The sequence below is a fragment of the Lepisma saccharinum genome, chromosome 9 (assembly GCF_977018435.1).
Source record: "Lepisma saccharinum chromosome 9, izLepSacc3.1, whole genome shotgun sequence".
Classification (NCBI taxonomy): Eukaryota; Metazoa; Arthropoda; class Insecta; order Zygentoma; family Lepismatidae; genus Lepisma; species Lepisma saccharinum.
In genome coordinates, this window is record NC_139237.1 from 84,702,106 (window position 1) to 84,718,214 (window position 16,109).

Here is a 16,109-nt window from a genome sequence, read left to right on the forward strand (position 1 = left end):
TTTATCGAGAAACTAACAAAAACAGCCAACACTCGGAAACCACAGACACAAAACTCCCCTTTGCAAACGCACAGATTATAATCACATGCCCAAACCTTGCTCTGATTGGCTGCTCCACAGAATCGAGTCGAGGAAAGTCAGTAGCAATTAGAACATGTCCCATTCCTCCAAACCAGTCAAGCAGCCAGCCATCACATTCGGGCAGGTAGCCAGTTCAGCGCCAACTAACTGGAATCCAGTCCCGTATGATTCGGCCTTAAGTATCACGTTTGCCGATAGGCACAGAAGACGATGAAAATCCGTACATACATATTTCCGTAACCACAATATTGCCCTGAGATTGTGAGTGTGTTTGTGTAGGTTTTATGACCTAGTCGTGAAAACACAATTTATTTCAATGTGTCAATACAGTAACAACATCAGTGACACCAACCAAACGTACTATTAAAGGTACACTTCTTATTCAAGACATATCAAATTAGGTTTTAATAAATAAAATAGTAACAACGATACTGTATCCTAAAGTTCCTAAAGTTCCATTTTCTTCACGAAGATTTGATGTGTCACTTTCTCGCCTAATATTAAGTACTAATTAAGAAATTATACGTAATTATACGTAACTATTGTAACCAATAAGAACCAATATGGAAACAAGGCTTAATTATATTGTAACTATTGTATACATATTCTCAGGGAAGGAAGATTTGAAATGTAGAGTCAGCGGCAATAAAAATAGGACACCTATATCCTGAAACACCCGCCTCCCTGCAATATGCGTTGTGTATGTTGCCTAAAGCTACGACGATGAGTGGATTTTAAGGGAAAATTTTAATGGGAATTTCTGTCAGTGCCGTTGAGTTAAGCAACACTGCAGGGGAAAGAGCATTTCAGGATCTCGTGGTGTCCCATTTCTATTGCCGGTGATTGTACACACTCCAAAAGAAAATCTAGGAGGGGAAATTCCCTGCCAGACTTAAATCTAGGAGAGGAAATTCCCTGCCAGACTTAAATCTAGGATGGGAAATTCCCTGCCAGACTTAAATCTAGGAGGAGAAATTACCTGCTAGACTTAAATCTAGGAGGAGAAATTACCTGCCAGACTTAAATCTAGGAGGAGAAATTATCTGCCAGACTTAAATCTAGGAGGAGAAATTATCTGCCAGACTTAAATCTAAGAGGGAAATTCCCTGCCAGACTTAAATCTAAGAGGAAAATTCCCTGCCAGACTTAAATCTAAGAGGGAAATTCCCTGCCAGACTTAAATCTAAGAGGGAAATTCCCTGCCAGACTTAAATCTAGGAGGGGAGATTCCATGCCAGACTTAAATCTAGGAGGGGAAATTCCCTGCCAGACTTAAATCTAAAAGGGGAAATTTCCTGCCAGACTTAAATTCTAACAGAACAAAGGTGTCTAGAATTCAACTGTTCAAAACCTGACCCAATCTAAAGTCATATAATTCAAAGGAAATTTAAATTACATAATTTATCTGTTCGTTTCAGGCCCCAAAATAATGAAATGTCAGGGGATGACACGGCGCACGGTCCACTAGGAAGACTCTTGGATCATGTCGGCGGTGGTGCCCTCCTTCCTGACGGCCCTGCGGTCGACCGCCGGCGTCCTCGGCTCCAGCGTGTGGTTCGTCCCCCTCCTGCTGGCCGTCGTCACCTACTACCAGTATGACCTCGTGGACCCCGAGGGGAGGCCGATGGAGGTGCAGGAGGTGAACGACGAGTACGACTTCGTGGTCATCGGGGCGGGCACGGCAGGGGCGGTGGTCGCCAACAGACTCACCGAGATGCCCCACTGGGCGGTGCTCCTGTTGGAGGCTGGAGGAGACGAGAACGAGATCTCCGACGTGCCTCTCTTCGCCGCCTTCTTGCAGCAGACGAGGATGGACTGGGGCTACAAGACGGTGACCATGAAGAGCGCGTGCCAAGCCATGGAGAACAAGCGGTGCCCCTGGCCAATGGGGAAGGTCCTTGGGGGGAGCAGCGTGCTCAACGGGATGTTGTACGTCCGCGGGAACAGGCAGGACTACGACGGGTGGGAGGCGATGGGGAATCCAGGATGGGGATACGAAGATGTTCTTCCCTACTTCTTGAAGTCCGAGGACCAGCGTAACCCGTACCTTGGTAACAGCTCCTACCACGGCACGGGCGGGTACCTCACCGTCCAGGAATCTCCCTGGCACACCCCGATGTCCATAGCGTTCCTCAAGGCGGCGCAGGAGATGGGGTACGAGATCAGGGACTTCAACGGGGAGCAGCAGACTGGTTTCATGATCCCGCAGCTGACCATGAGGAGAGGGCAACGCTGCAGCACGTCCAAAGCGTTCCTGAGGCCGGTGCGCTTGAGGAAGAACCTCCACATAGCCATGTCGACGAGGGTCACCAAGATCCGAATCAACAAGGAGGAGAAGCGGGCGTACGGGGTGGAGTTCATCAGGAACGGCAAGCGGCACGTGGTCCGCTCAAAGAGGGAGATCATCCTGTCCGCCGGCGCCGTCAACTCTCCTCAGCTTCTCATGCTGTCCGGGATAGGCCCCAGGAAGCACCTGGAAGAGCTGGGGATCCCCGTGATGCGGGACCTTAAAGTGGGCGAGAACTTTCAGGACCACGTCGGGCTGGGAGGGTTCACCTTCAGGATCAACGAACCGATCGGACTGAACGTGAGGCGCTTCATGTCGGTCTCCACGGGCGTCAAGTACGCTCTCATGGGCGACGGGCCAATGACCCTCCCGATGGGCATCGAGGTGGTGGGCTTCTTGAACAGCAAGTACGCTAATGCCTCCGAGGATTATCCGGACGTGGAGTTCATCCTGGTCCCCGGAGCCATCAACACGGACAGCGGCACCCAGCTCCGGAAGATCCAAGGCTTGAGCAAGCAATTCTACGACGAGGTGTTCAAGCCGATCAACAACCAGGAGGTGTACAGCGTCCTGCCCGTGGTCGCCCGCCCCAAGAGCAGAGGGCACGTCAGGCTGAGGAGCAAGAACCCCTTCCTCCACCCGGTGATCTCCCCCAATTACTTCCAGCACGAGGACGACGTCAACGTCCTTCTGGACGCAGTGCGCCTTGGGATCGACATGAGCGAGACCAAGGTCATGCGCGAACTGGGCGCCAAGATCCACACCATCCCCTTCCCTGCTTGCAAGAGCCTCAAGTTCTCCTCGGACGAGTACTGGATGTGCGCAATCAAGCAGTACACCCAGCTGGTCTACAACCCTTGCGGGACGTGCAAGATGGGACCCAGGAACGATTCGGACGCAGTGGTAGACAGTGAGTTGAAAGTGCACGGTGTCGAGGGACTCAGGGTGATCGACGCATCCATAATGCCAATCATCACGACGGGTGATACGATGGCTCCGACAATAATGATTGCGGAAAAGGGAGCGGATATGGTTAAAGAGTACTGGACAAGCCAAAGATGACAAGCAAATAAGAGATACTGATATTTCACTCTTCAGTGTACATGTGATCTTGGTGTGTAAATTAAAGCTAATGTATGTAAATATTTCTCTGTAGTATATATAGTGTGCGTCCACTTTTAACTATACGAACTAAAATGGAAATTTCCTCCCATTACACAATCCTGTCTTCATATTATAGATAAAGCCGGCCCTCGTGGCGAGAACATCGCGCTAATCTGGACTGGATCTACAGTTTAAACTGGGATCCGAACCACTATGTGCCTCCACCGCGTTCGAACCCGGGACACCTTGATTACAAGACGACGACGCTACCACTGCGCCATCGGGGAGGCCCCATTTATTAGAGACTGACTAGAGCTTGAACTTGTATATAGCGCCAAAGGATTGCCATTACAAATTGAATTTTCTGATTTGTAAGGGATGATGATGATGATGACAATAATAATAATAAAAGTTTCTATGACTGAAGGACAATATATGAAATGTTACTCTCTCTCCCTGAGAAAAGAAAATATTTCGGGCGTCATTGTCACTTAAAATCGTTAGGAAAATATTTGGACCTAAAAGGGATGAGGAGACAGGTGAGTGGAGAAGGTTACATAATTATTATTAGAATAATTAAATCAAGAAGACTTAGGTGGGCAGGCTGTATGGCAGGAATGGGAGAGGAAAGAGGAGTTTACAGGATTCTTGTTGGGAAACCTGATGGTAAGAGACCTGTAGGAAGGCCAAGACGAAGATGGACGGATAACGTTGAGATGGACCTAAAGGAAATCGGTAGGGATGGAAAAGAGTACATGGATCTTGCTCATGATAGAGACAGATGGAAGGCCTGTGTTGCTGCAGCCATGAACCTTCGGGTTTAAGAAGGCTAGAGAGTTAGTTAGTTAGTTAGTTAGTCATTGTCACCGTCCATCTCCCTTCACGTTAAAAAAAAAAAGGTCGAAAGCAAGTGAGTCTTTGGCAACGGTGTTAGAAAGAACTCTTCCACACTGGCCCTAAGTGTTGCTAACTTCCAGAATTTTTTCTAGGCATCCTGTTACGTTCCTTGGGCATTCTCTCCCTCAGAATCTGTAGCCGGGAACATAGAAACTCCAATGGCCTACACTGAAACCTCTCTCCAGGATTCAAGGAAAGTCTAACCACTGGATGCATTTTACTGTAAACGTTTATTCTTTCCAAAAGGTTGAATACATTCAGATGACAGAATCACGAGGACTGGAGCTTGGGTACTTAAAGTGGATGGAATTTGGATGTAGAATAATATTAAGGTCTAAATTGACGAACTTTCCACACAGACAAGAATTCCAACACTTTTGTCTTACCCACAAAGCTCCTGGCGTCCTAACACCTCTGTCTAGAAGCCACAGTGAGGGAGGGAGTCGAAATCTCGACTTTGCCTAGAATCCAGGCAGGGTGAGTAAAATTATACTCCCAACCCTTCGAATTACTGGGTACTCTTACTCATGCTCTCAGCGTCGAACCCCTGATTCGGCATTGTCAGTAAATTCGATCGGAATAAAAGTCTGGGAGAAGAGAGGTCATTGGTCAGTCTTAGAGTGAACATTGGCCAGTCAGTAACGAGCTTTAGATGAAGAAAGGCAGAAGTACGATTCGAGGAATAACGTGTTGAAGCTAGTCGCGAGTCAGACTCTGCTGTACAGTCACGACCATAACTGTTCTTCGCAGAACTTCAGTTGCAAGACAGAGACAGGTATACCGTTTCATCAGCCATGCTGATCCAGTCTTTAGGGGTTTAAACTCAAGTGTTGTGTTTTGTCATTCATATGTGTGTAGTTATTACGTCTCGCACCTTAACATAAAGCTTGCCATGGATAGCGAGGATGAATGATCAGTGAGCTACATCAACCCAGTTCGATCCCACATACCGAAGGGTATGATACGACATAACATTTTGTGTTATTACATGTAATTTATCTGAATATACATGGTTGAGTTTCCTGAATTAGTCAAAGTGAATTGACACACTCGTTTAGGTTAACAAATATTCCCACATTGAGAAATTACAATTTTAAATACTCCGCATTAGTTCATTACATAAAGGTTATACATTAAAACCAACAATTTTTTGATTGGCGAATCCACGTTTACGTCATAAAGTTATGTACGACTGACAATTTAGTTTTTGAATACATGAAATTGTGCAAGGGCGTAACAAATACGTAGCACCACCTAACTCGATACGATTATTCATGCATGAAACTTTACAATAATTCAACAAGTTAGCTTGTGAAGTTAGTCAATGATCTCCAGTCATGTGGTATTTATAAGAAATAAAATCACCAGCCAATGGACATATCCGTTACGAGGTCAGTAACTCTGAAATATAGAGGATATGTTGGGGAAGAGGATGCATTTAGAAGCATGGATGCTGCGGATATGTGTTTCCTTTATTGCGGCATCGTCCTGCGTTTCTCTGTTCTTTGTGTGGTGTTCTTGCCGTCTGGTGTAACAGTATGACTCAACATTGAAAATGACCGCTACGGTTGACACACGAGAGTAGCCGTCGATTTGCAGCGACGCAAGTAAGGACTTGATTAGGTATCTGCTTGCAAAATCGTTCAGTTCAAGAACTTATACTGAAAAGTTGTTGGTGGTGAACCATGAGAGACCGTGTCTTGAACTATGCATAACAAATATTAAGTCCACTTTATGCACAATGAGGCTAATTGGGACTGGAACTACAGCTTGAAGTGGGATCCAAACAGCAACACAGAACCCGAGGACCCTGTGGTTATGTGGTAACTATACTGTATAAATTATTTTGTTGGAAGATCGATCTGTACAGGCCACAGTGACTTGAGTAGTTTATTTAATTTATCTACCTGGTTCCCAAAAAAACACGCATATTTTGATTTTGGCGGAATATTCAAAATAGAATAAGAAGAAGGCTAAAGTCAGAAAATGTTGTTGTTGTTGAGTTGGTGTTTTAAGTCCACTTTATGCACAGAAAGGCTAATCGGGACTGGACCTACAGTTTAAAGTGGAATCCGAACCACTATGTGCCTCCACCGATTATTGAACCCGGGACAACTTGACCACTGCGCCATCGGGGAGGCACCAAAGTCAGAAAAAGATGACAAAATACACAATGATTGTAAATGGGGGTGTTTATACCAATGATTTGTCCACACATACCCAACACCTCCCTCCCCAAATATCCTTCTATAATTTTTCACACATACCAAAATTTCATAAACAACCTCCTAAAATTTTCTACAAATCCTTCATCAAATCTGTACTATCCGGATATCCGAGTTGCATCCGAAACGGATATCGGATAATTTGAAATCCTCATAACCGGTTATCTGGATTTTGTGGCCGTAGAAAAATTCACACGGTGAGTAGGTGTCAAGATACATTGTCTACAGAGTCTCTGGAGCAAACGAACGAAAATGAGTCTCTGCGCACCTAGCTCTCGACCAATGAACGTGTGAGAGGGGAAGTGAGTGCGTGGAGAAAACACAGCCGCTTGCAGCAGCGCGCACTGCTTTCCTCCGCCAACTCACGTTCTCCTCTACAGTGTGAGGATATGCACAGATTACAAACTTTTATAGCTAAAGAACTATGCTAGAAACAGATATGCGGTTTGTTGCAAATGGTAGCTTAACTCATAATGTTTTGTTATCAGTACACTTCAATACACTTCGACGTGTGCTCCCTTTGTTGCCCTTAGAACGTCTAGGCGATACTCAATTTCTCTCCATGTTTCTGCCAAAATCTCTTCCGTCTCTATAGCATCCCGTATTCGTGTCTGAAGAGTTTGTATATCAGGAACTGGTGAACTAAACACAGTGTCCTTAACGTAATCCCATAAAAACGTCAAGAAGGGTTATGTCCGGCGAATGCGGTGGCCATGATATGGGACCGTCTTTGCCGATCCATCTGTCTGGAAAGGTGTCATGCAAGAACTGGCGAACAGTTAACTCCCAGTGTGGCGGTGCACCATCTTGTTGAAACACTACCCATGGTTGAAATTCCTGTAACTGAGGCGCAACGTAATCAGGGAAAGACTTTATGCTCACCCTGTATTTCACGTTATACGAGGGGCTGCTCCGCAGGTTCTCGAGACAGAGTGCAAGGAAATCCAAGGTCACCCGCAAAAATACAGCTTGTCAACTCTCAATTCTTCAATTTTGAAAATCACTCTATTCCAGCAACGACACCAGAAGGGTTGAGGATGAGGCAGGGGAGTAACTCTTGAATACGTATGTCCCGGCTAAGATACAAATTCCCGTCTATACTCTGTCCCCGAAATCTGTGCAGCAAGGGAGAACGTCAGAAAAGGGGGGAAATCGAGTGGGCAGAGCGAAGCAGTACACGTTGCTGGGAAGGCTGGTAACCAGTCGCTTCCTCCCTCCACGCAATCCCGTTCCCTCTCACGTGTTGATTGGTGGAGCAGTCTCGCGTCAATACTTGCGCAGAGACTTCTTTTCGTTCGCTTGGTCCAGAGATAATTGAGACAGAGTATGTGTTTCGTTATCCAACTAATTTCATCCAATAACCATCCATTACTCTAAAGCAAGTATAAAATCCAAACACAAGCACCATTGCTTCGCTACAGCCATAAAGTCATGTTAAATGTTCCGTTCTGGTGTACCTCCAGTTCATCATCTTGTAATCAGAACTGGTGTAAGTTGAGCGCTAACTGTCCGGTACGTAAAGTCAAGCGACGATGTTAAAATTCATGTCAAGTGCAATTTACGGCATAGTGTACAGTAAAGTACAGTTAAAACCGCTTCGGGAACATTATGCGCGAACAAGGAATGGTCAATTAACGAAGACCATTAAAGCTGGGAGGAACTCTGGTGTTGATAGCGAAGTGATATATGACCGACAGAAGCACTCTGTGCTAATGCGTTCTGGACTGGTTCTAGACGTGATATGGAAGGACAGAAAATATGTCGGTATAGTTGGAGTCCTGATTCGAACGCCAGTTCGGTATCTTTGACATAGCTCGAGAGGAAGCCGATCGGACGCCTATCTGGTTTGGAGCCAGCGCATGTCAGACATCCAACACGAACTGCAACGACGATACACTCCCAAGGTTTCCACATTGCACAGGGTGGCCCAAGAAAAGGTAAACGAACACATAAAACAACGGTTACACTTCGGTTACCTTTTTTGGGCCACCCTGTATAAGAAATAGAATAGCACAACACAATAGCATAACGTGGCAAAGATAACGGCTACTTCACGTTATGAAATCTGTAAAGAAACTGAATCGGCAACATCTCGTTTACTCCATGCGGATTGATTCATTGATTTGCTTTATTTTACTTCCGCTTCTTGTGCTACTTTTGGCTAATTTGCGAAGATGGGGATGAGTGATGAAATTGGTGGACACTCACAAACATATATGCCCAGGCCAGGATTCGAACCCGCGACCACTGACCACGTAGCGCGATGTGCTAACCACTCCGCCACAGGGAGCTGCTTACTCCACGTCAACTTGGCAAGTACTGGCAGTTCCTAAAACGGACGCTATTGAGGAGGAGATACTGGGCTCAATGTATACTTGGATATACTGGGCTCAATGTGGACTTGGATATACTGGGCTCAATGTGGACTTGGATATACTGGGCTCAATATGGACTTGGATATACTGGGCTCAATGTGCACTTGGATATACTGGGCTCAATGTGGACTTGGATATACTGGGCTCAATGTGGACTTGGATATACTGGTCTCAATGTGGACTTGGATATACTGGGCTCAATGTGGACTTGGATATACTGGGCTCAATGTGGACTTGGATATAATGGGCTCAATGTGGACTTGGACATACGGGGCTCAATGTGTACTTGGATATACTGGGCTCAATGTGGACTTGGATATACTGGGCTCAATGTGGACTTGGATATAATGGGCTCAATGTGGACTTGGATATACTGGGCTCAATGTGGACTTGGATATAATGGGCTCAATGTGGACTTGGATATACTGGGCTCAATGTGGACTTGGATATAATGGGCTCAATGTGGACTTGGACATACGGGGCTCAATGTGTACTTGGATATACTGGGCTCAATGTGGACTTGACATGGTTTGTCAGAAAGAAACTGATATTTGGAACTTTCACGGAGTCGAAGTGGCGTTCGAATCAGGACTTCAACTGTAATTGAACAGAAATGTGGTGAGTGCCCTTCTTTGATTGAGGAGGAACTGATGAAATGGGAGACATGACAAGCATACGATACCTTACCCAGAGTGCGGACGAAGCTTTTTACGCTGACCATGCCGTTCCGAAGGAGACATCGCAATGTGGACGTCGACAATAAGAAGGATGATGCCATTTGCTTGTATTTTGGTTATTAACGTCGTTAATAACAAAATATGTAAAGCATCCACCACCAGTTTACATATACATCCTACATCCCTTGAATCGTCCCCATGTCCATTCCTACAACCATTCCCCCACACCACAATCACAGAAATGAAAATGAAAAAATACACAAGTATTTGACAAAATATACACAAAAGAAGTATTTGATGCCGGTACCACAAGAGTGTTTATTTAACAGATCAGAACAAAACTTTAATAAACCTGCCTCCGTGGTGGAGTGGTTAACAAAGCGCGCTACGACACTAGGAGTCCCGGTTTCGAATCCCCGCATGGGCATGTGTGTTCTTTGTGAGTGCCCCTTAATTATTTTTATCATGTCATAACTAATCGTCGTCGTCGCGATTAGCCAAAAGTGGCAGAAAAGCGACGTCAAATATCAAAAAAACAAAACCTTATCAAACATATCTAAATATATATGGGTGAAACTTTCGGAAGGTAAATAATCAGTTGTTATCTTCGCCACGTAGCACAACGCGGGAAATTGAATTATTTCGGGCAAAACAAGACTGGCGTTTCGACCCAAGACTACTAGAAGGAAAGGCTGGGGTCAGACACGCCTCTTTTCGCGACTGCCGCGGGTGTGACGTCATGGGCGGACAAAACCCAGCTGAGTCTTTACCCCATACGGAAAGAAACGTGGAAAGGCTGATCTGTTTTGTTCTTTTCGCTCCTTTTTTCTTGTATTTCTCGATTGTTGGGTTCAGGGTGCGAAATGCTGGAGGGGACGAGGGGGATTTCCCCCACCAACAATCTTGGCCACAAAAAAAAAACACCAAAAATTTCCCGGGGCAAAGAGTTTTTGTTATAACAATGAAAAGGTAAGCAATTACCTTAAATTTCAAATATACTTTACTAAGAATAATATTGAAAACACACACAAATTAGTGTAGTTGTGAGTGTTGAATGCTTTCTGTCTCAAGAGATCATTAACAAATCTACATCAATACGCACAGTAAAAGTAAAACAAGAATGCAAAACAATAATAACTATGAAATCTAATTGATTTATATTAACATAGTGCACAAACTAAACAAAAACTTACACATAATAAAACCACTTCAACTGCCATAATTTATTAACATCTTTAACCGGTTAGTAAAGGAATTAGTTAGCTGCTTTACACTATCTGATATGTATGAAAGTAACAAATTAATTTCTAATTAATAATCACAATAATTATTTTAATTGAGTAATTTATTTTTGCTTTTAATAACATTACAAATATGTACATCGTATAATTCACACATATGTTTGTGGGGAGGAGGGTTGTAGGTTACGAACTTTCTCCCAGTTTTCAATGATTTCGCACCCTGGTGGGTTGTGAGGTGTTGCAGTTCACAATGCCTTCAGTGAGGTGTTGCAGTTCACAATGCCTTCAGTGAGGTGTTGCGACGTGTTGTGATCTCCGATGAAAAAATAAAAACAGCGGGCGACAATATATAACTGAACACATCGCATCTAACGAGACTTGTTAGTGGATTGCAATACCAGTAGTCTCATTACACAACTTCAGGCTACCATACACTTCAAAATACACAACTTGCTATTTATATACGAGTGATGCTTAAATGACAACGTAGTTCAACTTCCGTCCTCCATTGTACTATTATTTATTCAGTCAAATTTTCATCACAATCCCCCCCCCCCCCCAAAGTTAAGTGGACTCAACCAGCTTTCACATACCCGCCTGTGGGCACCCCTGTTCGACATTCCACTGATTATATATATATACGTATAAGTATATAAAGTGACCCTCGACTTTCTTCAGTTCTATGTCTCAAGTTTTCGTTCAGTGAAAAGTTTTTTAAAGTGTGTGTTACATAATACACACGGAACTTCCTCACATTCCTGCCTGTGTAGTTCAAAGATTCATAAGACTCAGAATTGTAATCTGAATAAGGAAAATTAATTAAGAAATAAATACCAATAGTTGAAGCAAAGTTACCAAATTTGAAGAAGTTAAGTGAAAACAGCTCCTCTCTCACTCCTAAAAGAGAGCAATAAACGAGATTATTTTCTTTTACATATTCAACTTATCCATGATTTTGGCTTTCTGCCTTTCTTTATTTAACAAAATTCTTTTAAGCATTCAACATATATATTTTTCTTTCTGCCCTAACAAAATGCATTACTAGGTGTATTAACCGCAATTTTACATGAAACTAATGTTTCACAGAGGAATGTGACGACTTATAAACTACCGATAAAATGTGTGCGTAAATGGCTGTGTAATCCAACTGTAAGGACATACGTTATGTCGGATCCTAAGTAAGTCTGTGTATTCACTCCCAATTAGCTTCTGGGCATAATTACGGCTCTTTTTTGTTCATAATTACTGCTTTGATTCGGCTGCGAAACCGGAGCGTAGAGCGATCTGTCCGCGCGTGACGTCATGCCTGACGTCAAGGACCACGTCATCAGGTATGGCCCCAGCCTTCTACTCTACTAGTCTTGGTTTCGACCCACAGTCACTGTAATCACTATAATAATTGTGCGTTCCGTTGTATTCGTTCATGTTCGTTTGTAATTGTCCCTTCATTCATTCCATCTTGACGATTGGTCGATAGTGGGAGTGAAAAAAGGAACTCAAAACAAATCAATCATCGAAGAAAAAGGACGAGGTAGTACAGAGAAGTGCCACCAGGTGGGAGTCCACGGCGATGGATTCATCGTGCGCACCATCTACCGCAAGAAACTGGAACTTCTAGAGGCGAGAACGCATTCTTCCTCAAAGATACCAGCAAAAGCTATCGGAACTTTCTTTTCCTGGCATAAAGACAACAGTTTCGAGTAACGTTATGATCAAAAACTTTCGTTCTGCCTCAAAAAATCTAGTTCAAGAGTTATTTCCGTTCCGTTATTGTACGTCGTGCTAATCACTCCGCCACGGGGGGCAGCACCAGCACTTCAGCTGCAAACGGGAACAGAGAACAGCGTATCGTAAGAAGACACGTTCTACAAAGATGATAGATAAGATGTAGAAATATAATAAAAATTTCACCGTTCAAGGTTGCCAGACCATTTCACCTGTGAATCTCCTTGATCTACTTTAACCCAGCCAGGACCAAGTGCCCCAAAACTACCAAAAAATATTGAAGTTTATTACCATATTAAAGATTAATACATTTACCTGTTACGACAGTACAAGCCGCCCCAAAGAAAGCAAGAACCGTAACAGAGGAAGTAGTCACACATGATGGTAGTATTACCTGAAAAACAGGAAACAAAAATTATTAGAATTTCACTAATCATGCCACGCATGATGAGTATGGCAAAAGTAGGTTTTTTTTTGTTTTTTTTAATGTTTTGGTTATCAGGGTAGCCCACAGGACCATAAAACAAATTCACGTATAATTCCCGGTTTTCAAGGCGAACGTTCTAAAAATTCAAGGGTACAAGCACATGTTTTCTCTATTTCCACCTTACGTATTATCACATCTATCACCCACACACACACAAATACGTACATTAACAACATAAAGATCTGTGTGATTCCAACGTATCCAAAAATTATAATTAAATTCAATTAAACACTATATATATTTAAAATATACTAATGTCCAAAATTAAAGAAACAAACGGAAATTCTTTCCCGTGTGTCCATTTGACCACATAATACGCAGATGATAGTAACATTTATGATGTCATAGACAACTGGTTTAAGATAGAAAATAAACTAACCATAATATGCCAGGATTTATCAACAAAAAAATCACGATAGCCACAGGTTAATCTTGGCAAATTTATCAACAAAAAAAATCACACGAGAAAAGGATTTCTGTTTGTTGCTTTAGTTTTGGACACTAGTGTACTTGGTTTAAGGTCTGGAGTTTACATTTACCATATCACATACTCAGATTCGAAATACATATATAGCTATACAAACACGAATGTTGCGGAATATACTAATCTACGAAAAATTGTTAATTGCACAAGCATTTTTACACTCAAATTTACCTAATCAACTTCAAGGTATTTTATCTATCAATAATCTTCCGCCTGTCTAATAGATTGTTCTTGAAAGGTCACTAAGAAAGCAAACGAATTGAGAGAATTCTGTTTTATTTCCCAGGCAGCTTCATTCTCCTTACTCTATACAAATAAAAGCTAAACTGTGTAATATTCTTGCCTCGGGCTCAGGGCATTTGCAATTATGTATCAATTCAATGGGATTTCGATTAATAAAGGTTGCAATTTTTCACGTCTACGGAGAAAAATTCACGCATTATTCCCGGAATTCAAAGAATTCCCTGTGAGTAGCCACCCTGGTTATGTAATGTCCCTTTCCAACTATTTTAGGTTAATTGCCGAAGGGGGTGAGTAACGAGTGCATGGTAAAAATAAACAACGAACATCACTTGCGCAGGACCGGACTCGAACACAAATCCTCCGGTCACTCAACACACTCGGCACACCGAGAATGTGATACGAACATTGTGTATAATGACTTCACCTTTAAATAATATTTATTTTAAAATATGCTTCGTAATTATATAAAGACTATGAAAGCACAATATCTTACACATTTAAGTTATTCATGAAATTGCTACTTTTTTTGGGCCAGTTACACCAACTAACTTTCATTGCACAAGCATTAAAAAAAAAAAAGTAAAAAGTGCTCCCCTGTGCTTAGCACCACGCCATGAAGGCGTATAAGGGGTGTGGGTGTAACGCCCTACACTTTCTTGATCCGGTCGTGAGTGGGGGTGATGTGATCAGCATCACGCCCCTGACCGCCTTTGCCCCCCAGGGTTTCCCCCAGGTACCCATGTCATTCGACGCTGGGTGGGCGCCGGGACCGCTTCCAACCTTAGAGAAGTTCCCGGATTTGAACCGGCCGAGGATCGAACCCGGGACCTCTAGCATGGTAGTCAGACGCGATACCGACTTCTTTTTTTAATAAAGGAATACCCCTATGCGGTAGTATTCCCCGTCATTCACCCATTTTCTCTACTTTCACTCATATCAATATTACTATTTTCTCGGTTTTTCTCATTACATACAAACACAAACATCCATGTCCTAGACGGGATTCGAACCCGGGACCTCTGACATTGCAGCGCGCTGTACTAACCACTCCGCCACAGAGGCCGACTAAGCGGTAATATTCCCCGTTTTTCACTTTTATTCTCAGTTTTTCATTTCTCGGTTTATCTCAATTTTCAGTTTTTTATTATTTGGACAAACACAAATACCCATGCCTTACCCGGGACTCGAATCCGGAACCCCTGGCGTCGTGCTAACCACTCCGCCACGGAGGTCGACTAGTGAGACACCACGGCCACTTTTGCCTATTGCACAGTCAAAAGTAATTTGCCGTTGGCTTTTCATTGAAAGATATGCTGCAAGTTTTACAACGTATGCCGTATCCTGAAAAACCAACTTGCATCATACATGAATTATTTTTTGTGTGTGTTTGTTGAGTATGAGTGTGCTTGCGTGCGTACATACCCGTACACACATTCTTCTTAGAACAGAGTACCCGGCTCTCAATGTTTAAAATAAAATTTGCATAACCTAGTTCTGGTAACGAAAAAAAGCAATATTCACAACAACAAAAAATCAATTTATTTTTAAACATAATTCTATCGTAACAATGTTGCATCCTCTCGACACTGCATACACGCTTCATTCTTATGACTCAATCATAATCATGTATGTGAAGTGGGCTTAAGATTTGCCCTAAATGACACGTTTTGTTCCAGAAAATGTATGCTTTTACATTTAGAAACCCTTTCAGATATTTTACAGTGGTTGGTTTTGCCTATTTTAGACATAATTGCTTATTTCGAAGATAACTTCTTTATGAGTGGCTAATCAGGGAAAAGTTATGAAAAATCTGTATATATTAATCAACTTTAGTGTATTTTTGGTGCTTCTTGCCTGCCAATTTTAATAGTTTTAGTCCTATCAATCCTCATCCTGGTTAGAAGCCTTTATCCTCCCTTAATTTCCTAATAACAATGACTACGGATAGTGTTAAGAAATATAGGACACACATAATAAATTATTATGAAAATAACATAGCGGCGCTCACCCAATTAATCGTAAGTTTTTGAGGCCCGGATAATGGTATCAATTTCTAGTTGCTTAAGACGACGATTAGTATCATAATAGCACGATTGTTCAAGAAATCCCCCATACCCCTCGGTCTGCCACTCTTCATAAGCACAATCACAATACTGGTGTGGCGACCATTTCCCACAGAGCTCAAGTCATTAGAGCCCAGACAACTACAATTACTTCTCGCAATTATCTGTTACGAACACGGAACTCTACAATTCCCACTTGCATTTAGCAAACAATGCTGCA

The 16,109-nt window shown here is 42.9% G+C and overlaps 2 pseudogenes across 2 annotated transcripts in view; one reads left to right on the forward strand and one right to left on the reverse strand.

Annotated features, from left to right (window-relative positions):
* LOC145992798 (glucose dehydrogenase [FAD, quinone] pseudogene) overlaps positions 1 to 3,853 on the forward strand; it is a 30,038-nt pseudogene extending 26,185 nt beyond the window's left edge. The window contains exon 2 of the transcript XR_014442215.1: positions 1,500 to 3,853. The product of XR_014442215.1 is annotated as a glucose dehydrogenase [FAD, quinone] pseudogene (transcript). The remainder of the gene's footprint in view (positions 1 to 1,499) is intronic.
* The window catches only part of LOC145992521 (glucose dehydrogenase [FAD, quinone] pseudogene), a 139,907-nt pseudogene that overhangs the window by 11,515 nt on the left and 112,283 nt on the right, over positions 1 to 16,109 (reverse strand). Inside the window, exon 2 of the transcript XR_014442167.1 lies at positions 12,928 to 13,006. The product of XR_014442167.1 is annotated as a glucose dehydrogenase [FAD, quinone] pseudogene (transcript). The remainder of the gene's footprint in view (positions 1 to 12,927; positions 13,007 to 16,109) is intronic.